This window comes from Wyeomyia smithii, chromosome 2 (assembly GCF_029784165.1).
Source record: "Wyeomyia smithii strain HCP4-BCI-WySm-NY-G18 chromosome 2, ASM2978416v1, whole genome shotgun sequence".
NCBI lineage: Eukaryota > Metazoa > Arthropoda > Insecta > Diptera > Culicidae > Wyeomyia > Wyeomyia smithii.
Genome location: NC_073695.1, coordinates 141,441,260 through 141,460,527, shown reverse-complemented (window position 1 = coordinate 141,460,527; position 19,268 = coordinate 141,441,260).

Sequence of the window (19,268 nt, the reverse complement as noted above, 5' to 3'; positions counted from 1 at the left end):
TGATCGAGACACCCCATATGGAGGAGTACTTTTAGGGATTAAAAAGTGCTATTCTTTCTATCGTATTAACCTCCCCTCGATTCCAGGCATCGAAGTTGTCGCATGTCAAATGACAATACAAGGTAAAAAGCTTTGTATTGTCTCAATATATATTCCTCCCAGAGCACAGGTTGGGCAACGGCTGCTCTTTGATTTAATAGAACTTCTTCCCTCGCCACGTTTGATTCTGGGAGACTTCAACTCTCATGGCGTGGCTTGGGGTTCCCCTTACAATGATAACCGCTCCTCTTTAATCTATAACCTTTGCGATGACTTCGACATGACTATTTTAAACAACGGCGAAATGACACGTATCCCGAAACCTCCAGCGCGCCCAAGCGCTTTGAATCTATCCTTATGTTCGACGTCGCTACGGTTGGATTGCACATGGAAGGTAATCCTCGATCCTCACGGTAGCGACCATTTGCCTATTCTTATTTCAATCAATAACGGGTCAACTCGCATGCGACCAGTTGACATTCCATATGACCTCACACGGAATGTCGATTGGAAGTTATACGAGGAAATGATTTCAAAAGCGGTCGATTCGATTCAACATCATCCACCACTTGAAGAATACAACCTCCTCGCGGGCTTGATTCTCGACGCCGCGTTGCAAGCCCAAACGAAGAAATATCCCGGCGTAACGATTAAAGAACGGCCTCCCACTCCGTGGTGGGACTATTCACGGTATTCGGAGCTTGATACCAAGCTTAAAAGCTTGGTTAAAGCAAAGAAACGCGGATATTGGCGTCGGTTCGTGAACGAGACGTCGAGGGAGACATCGATGAGCACTCTTTGGAACACAGCCCGAAGAATGCGGAATCGCGTAACGGTCAATGAAAGCGAGGAGTCTTCAAGTCGGTGGATATTTGATTTTGCCAGGAAAGTATGTCCGGACTCTGTTCCTGAGCAAAATATTGTTCGTGATGCGTCACCGGGCCACGACGCGATAGAATCACCTTTTACGATGGCAGAATTTTCAGTTGCCCTCCTGTCCTGTAACAATAACGCGCCTGGGTTAGATAGAATCAAATTCAACTTGTTGAAGAATCTACCCGGCAATGCCAAGAGGCGCTTGTTGAACTTGTTCAATAAGTTCCTGGAGCAAAACATTGTACCGCAGGATTGGAGGCAAGTGAAGGTGATCGCCATCCAAAAACCAGGAAACTAGCTGCTGATCACAACTCTTATAGGCCGATTGCAATGCTATCCTGTATCCGGAAATTGATGGAAAAAAAGATACTCCGTCGTTTAGACCATTGGGTCGAATCAAATGGCCTACTATCGGATACTCAATTTGGCTTCCGCCGTGCCAAAGGGACGAATGATTGTCTTGCGCTGCTTTCAACAGATATTCAGCTGGCGTATGCTCGCAAAGAACAAATGGCGTCTGCGTTCTTGGACATTAAGGGGGCTTTTGATTTCGTTTCTATTGACATTCTTTCGGGTAAACTTTACCGACAAGGATTTTCTCCAAATTTAAACAATTTTTTGCACAATTTGTTGTCCGAAAAGCACATGCATTTTACGCACGGCGATTTGGCAACTTTTCGCATTAGCTACATGGGTCTTCCCCAGGGCTCATGTTTAAGCCCCCTTCTTTACAACTTTTATGTAAATGACATCGACGAATGTCTGGCAAATTCATGCGCGATAAGACAACTTGCAGACGACTGTGTAATCTCTGTTACAGGAGCCAAAGCTGCCGATTTGCAAGGACCATTGCAAGATACCTTGGACAATTTGTCTGCTTGGGCTTTACAGCTAGGTATCGAATTCTCTCCGGAGAAGACTGAGATAGTAGTTTTTTCTAGGAAGCATGAACCTGCTCAGCTTCAAACACAATTAATGGGTAAAACGATTTCTCAGGTTTTGGTACACAAATATCTTGGTATCTGGTTCGACTCTAAAGGCACCTGGGGTTGTCACGTGAGGTATCTGATGAAAAAATGTCAACAAAGAGTGAATTTTCTTCGTACAATAACCGGACAATGGTGGGGAGCCCATCCAGGAGACCTTATAATGCTTTACCAAACAACGATATTGTCTGTTATTGAATACGGGTGTTTCTGCTTCCGCTCCGCAGCAAACACACATCTGATCAAACTGGAGCGAATACAATATCGTTGTTTGCGTATCGCCTTGGGTTGCATGCAGTCGACCCATACGATGAGTTTGGAGATCTTAGCTGGAGTACTACCATTGAAAAACCGCTTTTGGAGCCTGTCTTCTCGTATTCTTATCAAATGTGAGGTCTTGAACCGTCCCGTGATTGAAAATTTTGAAAGGTTAATCGAACTTAATTCTCAAACCCGTTTTATGACATTTTATTTCCATCACATGTCCCAAAATATTAACCCTTCGTCGAATATTCCAAATCGTGTCGACTTATCAAATACTTCTGATTCTACTGTGTTTTTCGATACATCCATGATAGAATAAACTCGTGGAATCCCGGATCATTTACGCGTGCAGCAGATCCCCAAAATTTTTTCCAATAAATATCGAAACATCAACTGCAACAATATGTTCTACACTGACGGATCACTTCTTGATGGGTTCACTGGCTTCGGTATTTTCAATAACAATTTAACCGTCTCCCATAAGCTCGATAATCCTGCTTCTGTTTACGTCGCAGAATTGGCTGCAATTAAGTACACCCTAGGGATTATCGAAAAAATGCCCACGGACCATTATTTCATCTTTACGGACAGTCTCAGTTCCATTGAGGCTCTCCGATCGATAAAAGATGTTAAGCACTCTCCGTATTTCCTGGGGAAAATACGGGAACATCTGAGTGCTTTATCCGAAAAATCGTTTCAGATTACCTTAGCGTGGGTCCCTTCTCACTGCTCGATACCGGGCTATGAGAAAGCGGACTCTTTGGCTAAGGTGGGCGCAACAAACGGTGATATTTATGAAAGACCAATTGCTTTTAATGAATTTTTCGCACTTGTACGTCAGAATACGATCATCAGTTGGCAAAATGCTTGGACCAGAGGGGAATTGGGAAGGTGGTTACTTTCCATAATCCCCAAAGTATCTACGAACCCGTGGTTCAAGGGGTTGGATGTAGGTCGGGATTTCATTTGCGTGATGTCCCGGCTTATGTCCAATCACTATAGATTTGACGCGCATCTCCGTCGTGTTGGGCTCGGGGAAAGTGGTATCTGTGCCTGTGGTGAGGGTTATCACGACATAGAGCATGTGGTTTGGTCATGCCCTGTACACCGTGACGCCAGGTCTAAATTAATAGCTTCCCTGCAGGCCGAAAGTAGGCAGCCGGCTGTTCCTGTTCGTGATGTCTTGGCGAGCCGTGACCTATCCTACATGTCCCTTATATTCGTTTTCCTGAAATCCATCCACGCCCCAGTTTAATCCTATTCCCTTCCGCCTACATCCAACCAAACGACAAGAACACGTTAAGACCCCGGATCCGGAAACAGCAACTAGACCCGCACGATACTCTCAGGTCCCGAGGGAGACAACCCAATATGCCAGTCCGTAATATCTTGGCCCAGCAGCGGAACATATTCAATATGCTGCTTACCTATAGCGATGGAAAACCATCAAACAACAAATCAGTGCTTTTAATGCAAAACATTCTAGCTTTGAGTTAGATTTAGTTTCAGCTCGTAGTCGGCAGCGAGGATAAAAACTTTGCTTTTAGTTATTAAGGTACTTTAGAAAGTAAGCTACCAGATATAATTGGCGCCGTTAAACATTAAATTGTATTTGTGCCGTGTCAAATAAATTATAGATGAAAAAAAAAAAAATAATAATAATAATAATAATAATAATAAAAATAATAATAATAATAATAATAATAATAATAATAATAACAATAATAATAGTAATAATAATAATAATAATAATAATAAGAATAATAATAATAATACTAATAATAATAATAATAATAATAATAATAAAAACAATAATTATAATAATAATAATAATAATAATAATAATAATAATAATAATAATAATAATAATATTAATAATAATAATAATAATAATAATAATAATAATAATAATAATAATAATAATAATAATGATAATAATAATAATAATAATAATAATAATAATAATAATAATAATAATAATAATAATAATAATAATAATAATAATAATAATTTTTGTTTTAAGGGGGGATTTGTTAGTAGCTTAAGTATTTATGATAAATATTAGTAAATAATGAGTATGTGTGTCCAATCACAAATGGTGACTTCTCAACACTCTTAGAAATTTGTAATTTTAATTGTTAGGATTTGTTTGCTTTCGCAATTAGGACTTATCATTCGTAGGGATTTAAACCTACTTGTCAGAAAAGGGGAAGTAAGCTTACAACTAACTTAATTGCTAACTTTTTGGCTATAAAGAGAGCTTATCGTAGCAATTGAGGATTGCAACGATTTTTGTCGAAAATTGTTAATAATTTTATTTGACATAGCTTCTAATGGTTCAACACCAGTAAGTCTATGTAATTCGAGTGTACCAAACCAAGGAGGACGCTTCAAAATCATTTTCAGAATTTTATTCTGAATCCTTTGGAGCGTTTTCTTCCTTGTTGAACAGCAACTTGACCAGATCGGTACAGCATAAAGCATTGCTGGTCTAAAAATTTGTTTGTAAATCAAAAGTTTGTTCTTTAAACAATTCCTGTTGAATTCCTGTTAATGAGAGGATATAAACATCTCGTATATTTGATGCACTTGGCTTGTATGCTCTCAATGTGCTCTTTGAAAATAAGTTTTTTATCATAAATTAGTCCCAAGTACTTAACCTTGTCGGACCAACTTAAAATAACCCCATTCATCTTGACAACGTGATTATTGTTTGGCTTGAGGAAAGAAGCCCTAGGCTTATGCGGAAAAATTATCATTTGAGTTTTAGAAGCATTGGGAGAGATTTTCCACTTTTGCAAGTAGGAAGAAAAAATATCTAAACTTTTCTGCAATCGACTGCATATGACACGAAGACTTTTTCCTTTTACGGAAATGCTTGTGTCATCGCAGAACAATGACTTTGTGCATCCTGGAGGCAAATCAGGAAGATCTGAAGTGAATATGTTGTACAGGACTGGACCCAAGACTGAACCTTGAGGTACACCTGCTCTGACAGGAAATCTATCAGATTTTGAATTCTGATAGACAACCTGCAGAGTTCGATCAGTAAGATAATTTTTTAAAATTTTGATTAGGAAAATTGGAAAATTAAAAGTTTGCAATTTCGCAATCAAACCTTTATGCCAAACACTGTCGAATGCTTTTTCTATGTCTAAAAGAGCAGCTCCAGTGGAATAACCTTCAGATTTGTTGGCTCGTATCATATTAGTAACTCTGAGCAATTGATGAGTTGTGGAATGCCCATGGCGAAATCAAAACTGTTCATTTGCAAAAATTGAATTTTCGTTTATGTGTGACAGCATTCTGTTAAGAATAATTCTCTCAAACAGTTTACTTATTGAAGAAAGCAAACTGATTGGTCGATAACTTGAAACTTCAGCTGGGTTCTTATCCGGTTTTAAAATGGGAGTAATTTTTGCATTTTTCCATAATTTGGGAAAATATGCAATTTTGAAGCAGCAATTGAAAATTTTCACTAAAAATTCCATTGTGCTCTCAGGGAGATGTTTGATTAGTATATTAAAGATTCCATCGTCACCAGGTGCTTTCATATTTTTGAAATTTTCAATAATTGATTTAATCTCATTCAAGTTAGTTTCAATTATTTCTGCAGGTAAAAAATTCTGGGAAGAAATTAAATCAAATTGACGTGTGACTTCATTTTCAATTGGACTCACAAAATTCAAATTTGAGTTATGAACACTCTCAAACTGCTGAGCAAGTCTTTGAGCCTTTTGTGCATTGGATACAAGAAAACGTTCACCATCTTTTAAAACTGGAATAGGCTTTGAAGGTTTCTTAAGAATCTTCGACAGCTTCCAAAAAGGTTTTGAATATGGTTTCAATTTTTCAACTTTAGTCCCAAAATTTTGATTTCTCAGAAGAGTAAATCTATGTTGAATCTCTTTCTGTAAATCTTTATAAATAGTTTTAAAAACAGGGTCACGAGAACGTTGATATTGACGTCTGCGGACATTTTTCAAACGAATTAGAAGTTGAAGATTTTCGTCAATTATTGATGAATCAAATTTCACTTGAGCCTTTGGAACAGAATAATTCCTGGCATCAACAATTGCACATTTTAATGCTTCCAAAGCGGAATCAATATTCACTTCGTTTTGCAAATCAAGCTCATTATTGAAATTTCTCTCAATATGAGTTTTGTATCTTTCCCAATTAGCCTTGTTATAATTAAAAACAGAGCTCATAGGGTTAAAAACTGATTCATGTGATAAAGAAAAGTTATTGGAAGATGGTCAGAATCAAAGTCAGCATGTGTGATCAAATCACTACATACATGACTTTGATCTGTTAGCACCAAATCAATTGTTGAAGGGTTTCTTACAGAAGAAAAGCATGTAGGACTATTCGGAGACAAAATAGAATAGTATCCTGAAGAACAATCATTGAATAAAATTTTGCCATTGGAATTACTTTGAGAATTATTCCATGAACGATGTTTAGCGTTAAAATCGCCGATTATGAAAAATTTCGAACGATTTCTGGTGAGTTTTTGTAAATCACCTTTAAAATAATTTTTGGGCTCGCGTGTGCATTGAAATGGTAAATATGCTGCGGCAATAAATAAAATCCCAAGTTCAGTTTGAACTTCAATTCCCACAGTTTCAATAACTTTCGTCTCAAGATGGGGAAGAGCACGATGTTTGATTCGGCGATGAATAACAATTGCAACTCCACCGCCGGAACCCTGAATCCTATCATATCTATGAACCAGGTAATTGAGATCATATTTTAATTTTATGTTAGGTTTCAAAAATGTTTCAGTAATAATTGCAATATGCACATTATTTACTGTTAAAAAATTAAAAAGCTCATTCTCATTGGCCTTCAATGAGCGAGCATTCCAATTTAATACTTTAATTGTTTTATTTAAAATCATTGCTAAATTTTAAATTAGAAACAATTTTAATAGAAAAATTTGTGCCTATTTGAATGGCTTCAAACATTGATTTTGCCTGCAACATGGCGTTCATAAGATCGAACATTGCCTGTTGCAAAAAAGAAAGTTTACCTGCCGTAATAGGCCCCAGGCAGTTGACATTAGAGAAAATATTTTCGGCAGCAATATTAGCTGGAGTAATAGGTGTACAATTATTTTCTAGCGTGTTTTGCTTACCCATATTAACGGTCATTTTCGAACTACCAACACTAGGCGGTATAATGTTCGAACTACATGTAACCTGTGCATAAGTTAAACGGGTATGCAAAGGAGTAGGTAAACTATGCGTCACTGATACGCTTGGAGAATTTTGTTTTGAAGTTGGTTTTAATTGAGAAATTAAATTTTGTTTACCTTGCCTTGCCTTAACTATTGCTAAACGGACTGGGCATTGATAAAAATTTGACATATGGTTGCCGTTACAATTCGCACAGCGAAAATTTTTACTCTCTTTCACAGGACATGTGTCCTTTTTGTGAGAAGAGTCTCCACAATTAAGACATTTTTGGTCCATGTTACAGAATTTGGAATCATGGCCATAACGTTGGCAAGTACGGCATTGGGTGATATGCTTTTCACCTCCGCCATACTTCTTATAAATTTCCCACTTTACACGCACATTATACAAAGCATGTGCTTTTTCAAAAAAATTTAAGTTGTTAACCTCATTGCGGTTAAAATGAATTAAATAATTAACAAGGGAAATTCTAGTTCTCTGACTGTTTTCGCCTCGTGATTTTTGTTTCATTAGAATTACTTGGGTAGGGGTTATGCCAAGTAATTCTGTTAAAGTAGGTTTGATCTCATCAACGGTTTGATCGTTGGTGAGACCTTTCAAGACAACCTTGAACGGCTTGGCGTTCTTGGTGTCATATGGAAAAAATTTGTACATCTTGTCAGTTAAATACTGAACAAGACGATCACGACCCTTTACTGAGTCGGCTAATAAGCGGCATTCACCTCTACGGCCAATTTGATAGGTAACTTTAACGTCAGAAACAAACGTTGAAAGTTCCTTTTTGAATATATTAAATTCAGAAGAAATAGTTACCACAATAGGTGGAACTTTCTCCTTTTTTAAAGATTTTATATTTTGTATAGTTTCATTATTGGTAACTTCCATTTCACCAGCTTCTTGCTCAGGCAAAATATCAAAAGGATTGTCACTACAGACACTCGAAGTGTCAGAAAGAGATGCCTCTCTTTTCCTCCCCACAGCGATGCGGGGTTTCTTTTTCCGTCCAGCCATTTCAGGTGATACGAAAAAAGTTAAAACAAATGTTAAATTCAAATGTAGGTAGTCTTGAGAAAGACTGATGGGAAATAACTTTCAGGTAGTCTTTAAAAGACACACTGACAAAACACAAACTTTGAAGCTATAGGCAGTCAAAGACCAGTCCACAAGCAACCGAAAAACGTCTGATCTGTAGGACAGTTCAAGACGCACTGATAATAATAATAATAATTTTTTGTTTTGTTCATCTATAATTTATTTGACACGGCACAAATACAATTAAATGTTTAACGGCGCCAATTATATCTGGTAGCTTACTTTCTAAAGTATCTTAATAACTAAAAGCAAATTTTTTATCCTCGCTGCCGTCTACGAGCTGAAACTAAATGAAACTTAAAGCTAGAATATTTTGCATTAAAAGCACAGGTTTGCTGTTTGATGGTTTCCACTGCCATAGGTAAGCAGCATATTAAATTTGTTCCGCTGCTGGGCCAAGATATTACGGACTGGCATATTGGGTTGTCTCCCTCGGGCCTTGAGAGTATCGTGCGGGTCTGATTGCTGTTTCCGGATCCGGGGTCTTAACGTGTTCTTGTCGTTAGGCTGGATGCAGGCGGATTGGGGTGGGACTAAACTGGGGCGTGGATGGATTTCAGGAAAACGTATATAAGGGACATGTAGGATAGGTCACGGCTCGCCAAGACATCACGAACAGGAACAGCCGACTGCCTACCTTCGGCCTGCAGGGAAGCTATTAATTTAGACCTGGCGTCACGGTGTACAGGGCATGACCAAACAATGTGCTCTATGTCGTGATAACCTTCACCACAGGCACAGATACCACTTTCCCCGAGCCCAACACGACGGAGATGCGCGTCAAATCTATAGTGATTGGACATAAGCCGGGACATCACGCAAATGAAATCCCGACCTACATCCAACCCCTTGAACCACGGGTTCGTCGATACTTTGGGGATTATGGAATGTAACCACCTTCCCAATTCCCCTCTGGTCCAAGCATTTTGCCAACTGATGATCGTATTCTGACGTACAAATGCGAAAAATTCATTAAAGGCAATTGGTCTTTCATAAATTCCACCGTTTGTTGCGCCCACCTTAGCCAAAGAGTCCGCTTTCTCATTGCCCGGTATCGAGCAGTGAGAAGGGACCCACGCTAAGGTAATCTGATACGATTTTTCGGATAAAGCACTCAGATGTTACCGTATTTTCCCCAGGAAATACGGAGAGTGCTTAACATCTTTCATCGATCGGAGAGCCTCAATGGAACTGAGACTGTCCGTAGGGATGAAATAATGGTCCGTGGGCATTTTTTCGATAATCCCTAGGGTGTACTGAATTGCAGCCAATTCTGCGACGTAAACAGAAGCAGGATTATCAAGCTTATGGGAGACGGTTAAATTGTTATTGAAAATACCGAAGCCAGTGGACCCATCAAGAAGTGATCCGTCAGTGTAGAACATATTGTCGCAGTTGATGTTTCGATATTTATTGGAAAAAATTTTGGGGATCTGCTGCACGCGTAAATGATCCGGGATTCCACGAGTTTCTTCTATCATGGATGTATCGAAAAACACAGTAGAATCAGAAGTATTTGATAAGTCGACACGATTTGGAATATTCGAAGAAGGGTTAATATTATGGGACATGTGATTGAAATACAATGTCATAAAACGGGTTTGAGAATTAAGTTCGATTAACCTTTCAAAATTTTCAATCACAGGACGGTTCAAGACCTCACATTTGATAAGAATGCGAGAAGACAGGCTCCAGAAGCGGTTTTTCAATGGTAGTACTCCAGCTAAGACCTCCAAACTCATCGTATGGGTCGACTGCATGCAACCCAAGGCGATACGCAAACAACGATATTGTATTCGCTCCAGTTTGATCAAATGTGTGTTTGCTGCGGAACGGAAGCAGAAACACCCGTACTCAATGACAGACAATATCGTTGTTTGGTAAAGCCTTATAGGTCTCCTGGGTGGGCTCCCCACCATTGTCCGGTTATTGTACGAAGAAAATTCACTCTTTGTTGACATTTTTTCATCAGATACCTCACGTGACAACCCCAGGTGCCTTTAGAGTCGAACCAGATACCAAGATATTTGTGTACCAAAACCTGAGAAATCGTTTTACCCATTAATTGTGTTTGAAGCTGAGCAGGTTCATGCTTCCTAGAAAAAACTACTATCTCAGTCTTCTCCGGAGAGAATTCGATACCTAGCTGTAAAGCCCAAGCAGACAAATTGTCCAAGGTATCTTGCAATGGTCCTTGCAAATCGGCAGCTTTGGCTCCTGTAACAGAGATTACACTGTCGTCTGCAAGTTGTCTTATCGTGCATGAATTTGCCAGACATTCGCCGATGTCATTTACATAAAAGTTGTAAAGAAGGGGGCTTAAACATGAGCCCTGGGGAAGACCCATGTAGCTATTGCGAAAAGTTGCCAAATCGCCGTGCGTAAAATGCATGTGATTTTCGGACAGCAAATTGTGCAAAAAAATGTTCAAAATTGGAGAAAATCCTTGTCGGTGAAGTTTACCCGAAAGAATGTCAATAGAAACGGAGTCAAAAGCCCCCTTAATGTCCAAGAACGCAGACGCCATTTGTTCTTTGCGAGCATACGCCAGCTGAATATCTGTTGAAAGCAACGCAAGACAATCATTCGTCCCTTTGGCACGGCGGAAGCCAAATTGAGTATCTGATAGTAGACCATTTGATTCGACCCAGTGGTCTAAACGACGGAGTATCTTTTTTTCATCAATTTCCGGATACAGGATAGCATTGCAATCGGCCTATAAGAGTTGTGATCAGAAGCTGGTTTCCCTGGTTTTTGGATGGCGATCACCTTCACTTGCCTCCAATCCTGCGGTACAATGTTTTGCTCCAGGAACTTATTGAACAAGCTCAACAAGCGCCTCTTGGCATTGCCGGGTAGATTCTTCAACAAGTTGAATTTGATTCTATCTAACCCAGGTGCGTTATTGTTACAGGACAGGAGGGCAACTGAAAATTCTGCCATCGTAAAAGGTGATTCTATCGCGTCGTGACCCGGAGACGTATCGCGAACAAAGTTTTGCGCAGGAACAGAGTCCGGACATACTTTCCTGGCAAAATCAAATATCCACCGACTTGAAGACTCCTCGCTTTCGTTGACCGTTACGCGATTCCGCATTCTTCGGGCTGTGTTCCAAAGAGTGCTCATAGATGTCTCCCTCGACGCCTCGTTCACGAACCGACGCCAATATCCGCGTTTCTTTGCTTTAGCCAAGTTTTAAAGCTTGGTATTAAGCTCCGAATACCGCATATAGTCGTCGGGTATACCTCCCTTCTGGAAGGCCAAAAACGCGTCGGATCTTTGCGTGTAGACATCGGAGCACTCTTTGTCCCACCACGGAGTTGGAGGCCGCTCTTTGATCGTTACGCCGGGATATTTCTTCGTTTGGGATTGCAACGCGGCGTCGAGAATCAAGCCCGCAAGGAGGTTGTATTCTTCAAGTGGTGGGTGATGTTGAATCGAATCGACCGCTTTTGAAATCATTTCCACGTATAACTTCCAATCGACATTCCGTGTGAGGTCACACGGAGTGTCAAATGGTCGCATGCGAGTTGAACCGTTAGTAATTGAAATAAGAATAGGCAGATGGTCGCTACCGTGAGGATCGAGGATTACCTTCCATGTGCAATCCAACCGTAACGACGTCGAACATAAGGATAGATCCAAAGCGCTTGGGTGCGCTGGAGGTTTCGGGATACGTGTCATTTCACCGTTGTTCAAAATAGTCATGTCGAAGTCATCGCAAAGGTTATAGATCAAAGAGGAGCGGTTATCATTGTAGGGGGAACCCCAAGCCACACCATGAGAGTTGAAGTCTCCCAAAATCAAACGTGGTGAGGGAAGAAGTTCTATTAAATCAAAGAGCAACCGTTGCCCAACCTGTGCTCTGGGAGGAATATATATTGAGGCAATACATAGCTCTTTACCTTGTATTGTCATTTGACATGCGACAACTTCGATGCCTGGAATCGAGGGGAGGTTAATACGATAGAAAGAATAGCACTTTTTAATCCCTGGGGTGTCTCGATCAAGGCGAATAATATTAAAATCATGGAAGTTGAGATCAATATTTGAAGTAAGCCAAGTTTCACAAAGGGAAAATGCATCGCATTTGTTTCTATTTATTAAAACTTTAAATGAATCCATTTTTGGTGAAATACTTCTACAATTCAACTGTAAGACAGAGATAGAATCCTTCGTATACGCAGATGCATTAGGCATCGAAGGATACAATCGCTGCAAGGAGGGGCCATTGGGCAGTCAACTGCTTAAAAAATAATATAACTGTTGGGAGGAATGCTGTAAGAAAAATTTTAATTGGATCGGGTACATTGAAAGTTTCATAAATCCAGTCCACAATGTCAGAAAATTTCACTAATCCAGAGTTTGTTTCATCAACTGGGAGTGCAAAAGGAACAACTGGGGTTTTAGATGTTCCTGGCGGTGCTGGGAACTCCTTCTGGGACTTTAAATTTGCAAGCCCAGGAGGAGTTTGCTTCGGTTTTTCCGCAGCACTGTTTGGTTTTTTTGTAACTTTCATTTCACTTTGGGAAATCCTAGGACCTTTTCGGGGAAGTTTAGGAGAGGATATATTTTTCCTCTTTCTAGACGCCCCAGGATTGGCATAAGTTGTTCCCGCTGGTGAATCGTCAGAATCGGTTTCATCAGAGGACAACAGATCAAAGGGGTTCGATGTTATGGTAGAAGTGGTCACGGTCTTCTTCAGCATCTCAGCGTAGGATCGCTTTGAACGCTCCTTAAGTGACCGCTTGATTTTATCTCTGCGCTGCATGTACACCGGGCATGTGGAGAGCTCATGCTGATTTTCCCCGCAGTGAATACATTTTTCAGCATTTACACTGCAAGAATCGTCCGCATGAGTTTCTCCACACTTACTACATCGTGCCTTATTGCAGCAGTAGGCGGCTGTGTGGCCTAGCTGCTTGCAATTGGTGCAATTCATAATACGGGGTACATACAATCGCACAGGCAGACGAACCCGATCGATCGAGACGTGGCTAGGGAGAGCAGATCCGGCGAACGTAACACGAAACGAGTCTGACGGAGTGTACACTTTTGTGCCGTTGACAAGAGACACAGACCGCAATTGCTTGCAATCTATGATCTTTACTTTTACGTCGTGACACAAAGCATTTTTGAAGCAGCCAAAACCGCTTGCCAAGATACACTCGACCGACAGACTCGAATCGGTTATGACACCGTCGATCTCCACGTCTCGTGCGGGTATATAAACGCGATTCTCGCGTGTGAAAAGCTCGGAGCGAGCAATAGCGTTGGCCTGTTCCAGGTCGCTGACCACCACCCGGAGCTTGTTGGGTCTGATCTTGGATATTTCGGTCACGGCCTTCTACCCCTCCGTCAGGTCTTTCGAAATCTGCAGGATGTTTAACGGTTTCGATTTCGGTCCTGCTTTTGGCCGAAAGAAAACAGTAAAGCTGCCCTGAGATTCGTCCGGGTAAAACCTGGGGCGAGGGGGGACTGGAGAATTAACAGAGGAAGGGTTGGCAGGAGGGACAGGGTCGGAGGGGTTCGGGGATGGTGGCACGGGAGGCGAGGGATCTACACCCATCGCGCCGAATCTAGCGCACTAGCGCCGACAGAACACGTACCTCTTTACTTCTCCTTTCAGCAGGGTTGGTTGTCCGAACGGTCGAAGCTGCAGCCGTTACAGCCAGCAGCACCAATACAGCAGCTCCAAACAGCCACCAGCAGCGAGCCGGGTGTGTGATCACTCAGCACAGCGACACAACTCGCTGTCAACTGTTGGCTTCTTCTTTTTCCTCCTTTGTGTTGAGATTCTCGTCCACTTCTGTAGCACAAATCACTTAGCAGCCAAATCGGCTTACGCACCAGCAAACAGCCACGATGCGAAACAGTTGCACAAAGGCGGGCGACCTTGAACCTTCACTCGACCAGGCAAACAATGCCAACACTTGCTCGCGCGTCTTTTGTTTTATATTCTATCGGAGCGATCACCAAACACGTCCGATACTGATGCGTGTTCGGCACAGAATGAATGATTGATCAATAATAATAATAATAATAGTAATAATAATAATAAAAATAATAATAATAATAATAATAATAATAATAATAATAATAATAATAATAATAATAATAATAATAATAATAATGAAGGAGGACGCTTCAAAATCATTTTCAGAATTTTATTCTGAATCCTTTGGAGCGTTTTCTTCCTTGTTGAACAGCAACTTGACCAGATCGGTACAGCATAAAGCATTGCTGGTCTGAAAATTTGTTTGTAAATCAAAAGTTTGTTCTTTAAACAATTCCTGTTGAATTCCTGTTAATGAGAGGATATAAACATCTCGTATATTTGATGCACTTGGCTTGTATGCTCTCAATGTGCTCTTTGAAAATAAGTTTTTTATCATAAATTAGTCCCAAGTACTTAACCTTGTCGGACCAACTTAAAATAACCCCATTCATCTTGACAACGTGATTATTGTTTGGCTTGAGGAAAGAAGCCCTAGGCTTATGCGGAAAAATTATCATTTGAGGTTTAGAAGCATTGGGAGAGATTTTCCACTTTTGCAAGTAGGAAGAAAAAATATCTAAACTTTTCTGCAATCGACTGCATATGACACGAAGACTTTTTCCTTTTACGGAAATGCTTGTGTCATCGCAGAACAATGACTTTGTGCATCCTGGAGGCAAATCAGGAAGATCTGAAGTGAATATGTTGTACAGGACTGGACCCAAGACTGAACCTTGAGGTACACCTGCTCTGACAGGAAATCTATCAGATTTTGAATTCTGATAGACAACCTGCAGAGTTCGATCAGTAAGATAATTTTTTAAAATTTTGATTAGGAAAATTGGAAAATTAAAAGTTTGCAATTTCGCAATCAAACCTTTATGCCAAACACTGTCGAATGCTTTTTCTATGTCTAAAAGAGCAGCTCCAGTGGAATAACCTTCAGATTTGTTGGCTCGTATCATATTAGTAACTCTGAGCAATTGATGAGTTGTGGAATGCCCATGGCGAAATCCAAACTGTTCATTTGCAAAAATTGAATTTTCGTTGATGTGTGACATCATTCTGTTAAGAATAATTCTCTCAAACAGTTTACTTATTGAAGAAAGCAAACTGATTGGTCGATAACTTGAAACTTCAGCTGGGTTCTTATCCGGTTTTAAAATGGGAGTAATTTTTGCATTTTTCCATAATTTGGGAAAATATGCAATTTTGAAGCAGCAATTGAAAATTTTCACTAAAAATTCCATTGTGCTCTCAGGGAGATGTTTGATTAGTATATTAAAGATTCCATCGTCACCAGGTGCTTTCATATTTTTGAAATTTTCAATAATTGATTTAATCTCATTCAAGTTAGTTTCAATTATTTCTGCAGGTAAAAAATTCTGGGAAGAAATTAAATCAAATTGACGTGTGACTTCATTTTCAATTGGACTCACAAAATTCAAATTTGAGTTATGAACACTCTCAAACTGCTGAGCAAGTCTTTGAGCCTTTTGTGCATTGGATACAAGAAAACGTTCACCATCTTTTAAAACTGGAATAGGCTTTGAAGGTTTCTTAAGAATCTTCGACAGCTTCCAAAAAGGTTTTGAATATGGTTTCAATTTTTCAACTTTAGTCCCAAAATTTTGATTTCTCAGAAGAGTAAATCTATGTTGAATCTCTTTCTGTAAATCTTTATAAATAGTTTTAAAAACAGGGTCACGAGAACGTTGATATTGACGTCTGCGGACATTTTTCAAACGAATTAGAAGTTGAAGATTTTCGTCAATTATTGATGAATCAAATTTCACTTGAGCCTTTGGAACAGAATAATTCCTGGCATCAACAATTGCACATTTTAATGCTTCCAAAGCGGAATCAATATTCACTTCGTTTTGCAAATCAAGCTCATTATTGAAATTTCTCTCAATATGAGTTTTGTATCTTTCCCAATTAGCCTTGTTATAATTAAAAACAGAGCTCATAGGGTTTAAAACTGATTCATGTGATAAAGAGAAAGTTATTGGAAGATGGTCAGAATCAAAGTCAGCATGTGTGATCAAATCACTACATACATGACTTTGATCTGTTAGCACCAAATCAATTGTTGAAGGGTTTCTTACAGAAGAAAAGCATGTAGGACTATTCGGAGACAAAATAGAATAGTATCCTGAAGAACAATCATTGAATAAAATTTTGCCATTGGAATTACTTTGAGAATTATTCCATGAACGATGTCCAGCGTTAAAATCGCCGATTATGAAAAATTTCGAACGATTTCTGGTGAGTTTTTGTAAATCACCTTTAAAATAATTTTTGAGCTCGCGTGTGCATTGAAATGGTAAATATGCTGCGGCAATAAATAAAATCCCAAGTTCAGTTTGAACTTCAATTCCCAAAGTTTCAATAACTTTCGTCTCAAGATGGGGAAGAGCACGATGTTTGATTCGGCGATGAATAACAATTGCAACTCCACCGCCGGAACCCTGAATCCTATCATATCTATGAACCAGGTAATTGAGATCATATTTTAATTTTATGTTAGGTTTCAAAAATGTTTCAGTAATAATTGCAATATGCACATTATTTACTGTTAAAAAATTAAAAAGCTCATTCTCATTGGCCTTCAATGAGCGAGCATTCCAATTTAATACTTTAATTGTTTTATTTAAAATCATTGCTAAATTTTAAATTAGAAACAATTTTAATAGAAAAATTTGTGCCTATTTGAATGGCTTCAAACATTGATTTTGCCTGCAACATGGCGTTCATAAGATCGAACATTGCCTGTTGCAAAAAAGAAAGTTTACCTGCCGTAATAGGCCCCACTATGCGTCACTGGTACGCTTGGAGAATTTTGTTTTGAAGTTGGTTTTAATTGAGAAATTGAATTTTGTTTACCTTGCCTTGCCTTAACTATTGCTAAACGGACTGGGCTTTGATAAAAATTTGACATATGGTTGCCGTTACAATTCGCACAGCGAAAATTTTTACTCTCTTTCACAGGACATGTGTCCTTTTTGTGAGAAGAGTCTCCACAATTAAGACATTTTTGGTCCATGTTACAGAATTTGGAATCATGGCCATAACGTTGGCAAGTACGGCATTGGGTGATATGCTTTTCACCTCCGCCATACTTCCTATAAATTTCCCACTTTACACGCACATTATACAAAGCATGTGCTTTTTCAAAAAAATTTAAGTTGTTAACCTCATTGCGGTTAAAATGAATTAAATAATTAACAAGGGAAATTCTAGTTCTCTGACTGTTTTCGCCTCGTGATTTTTGTTTCTTTAGAATTACTTGGGTAGGGGTTATGCCAAGTAATTCTGTTAAAGTAAGTTTGATCTCATCAACGGTTTGATCGTTGGTGAGACCTTTCAAGACAACCTTGAACGGCTTGGCGTTCTTGGTGTCATATGGAAAAAATTTGTACATCTTGTCAGTTAAATACTGAACAAGACGATCACGACCCTTTACTGAGTCGGCTAATAAGCGGCATTCACCTCTACGGCCAATTTGATAGGTAACTTTAACGTCAGAAACAAACGTTGAAAGTTCCTTTTTGAATATATTAAATTCAGAAGAAATAGTTACCACAATAGGTGGAACTTTCTCCTTTTTTAAAGATTTTATATTTTGTATAGTTTCATTATTGGTAACTTCCATTTCACCAGCTTCTTGCTCAGGCAAAATATCAAAAGGATTGTCACTACAGACACTCGAAGTGTCAGAAAGAGATGCCTCTCTTTTCCTCCCCACAGCGATGCGGGGTTTCTTTTTCCGTCCAGCCATTTCAGGTGATACGAAAAAAGTTAAAACAAATGTTAAATTCAAATGTAGGTAGTCTTGAGAAAGACTGATGGGAAATAACTTTCAGGTAGTCTTTAAAAGACACACTGACAAAACACAAACTTTGAAGCTATAGGCAGTCAAAGACCAGTCCACAAGCAACCGAAAAACGTCTGATCTGTAGGACAGTTCAAGACGCACTGATAATAATAATAATAATTTTTTGTTTTGTTCATCTATAATTTATTTGACACGGCACAAATACAATTTAATGTTTAACGGCGCCAATTATATCTGGTAGCTTACTTTCTAAAGTATCTTAATAACTAAAAGCAAATTTTTTATCCTCGCTGCCGTCTACGAGCTGAAACTAAATGAAACTTAAAGCTAGAATATTTTGCATTAAAAGCACAGGTTTGCTGTTTGATGGTTTCCACTGCCATAGGTAAGCAGCATATTAAATTTGCTCCGCTGCTGGGCCAAGATATTACGGACTGGCATATTGGGTTGTCTCCCTCGGGCCTTGAGAGTATCGTGCGGGTCTGATTGCTGTTTCCGGATCCGGGGTCTTAACGTGTTCTTGTCGTTAGGCTGGATGCAGGCGGATTGGGGTGGGACTAAACTGGGGCGTGGATGGATTTCAGGAAAACGTATATAAGGGACATGTAGGATAGGTCACGGCTCGCCAAGACATCACGAACAGGAACAGCCGACTGCCTACCTTCGGCCTGCAGGGAAGCTATTAATTTAGACCTGGCGTCACGGTGTACAGGGCATGACCAAACAATGTGCTCTATGTCGTGATAACCTTCACCACAGGCACAGATACCACTTTCCCCGAGCCCAACACGACGGAGATGCGCGTCAAATCTACAGTGATTGGACATAAGCCGGGACATCACGCAAATGAAATCCCGACCTACATCCAACCCCTTGAACCACGGGTTCGTCGATACTTTGGGGATTATGGAATGTAACCACCTTCCCAATTCCCCTCTGGTCCAAGCATTTTGCCAACTGATGATCGTATTCTG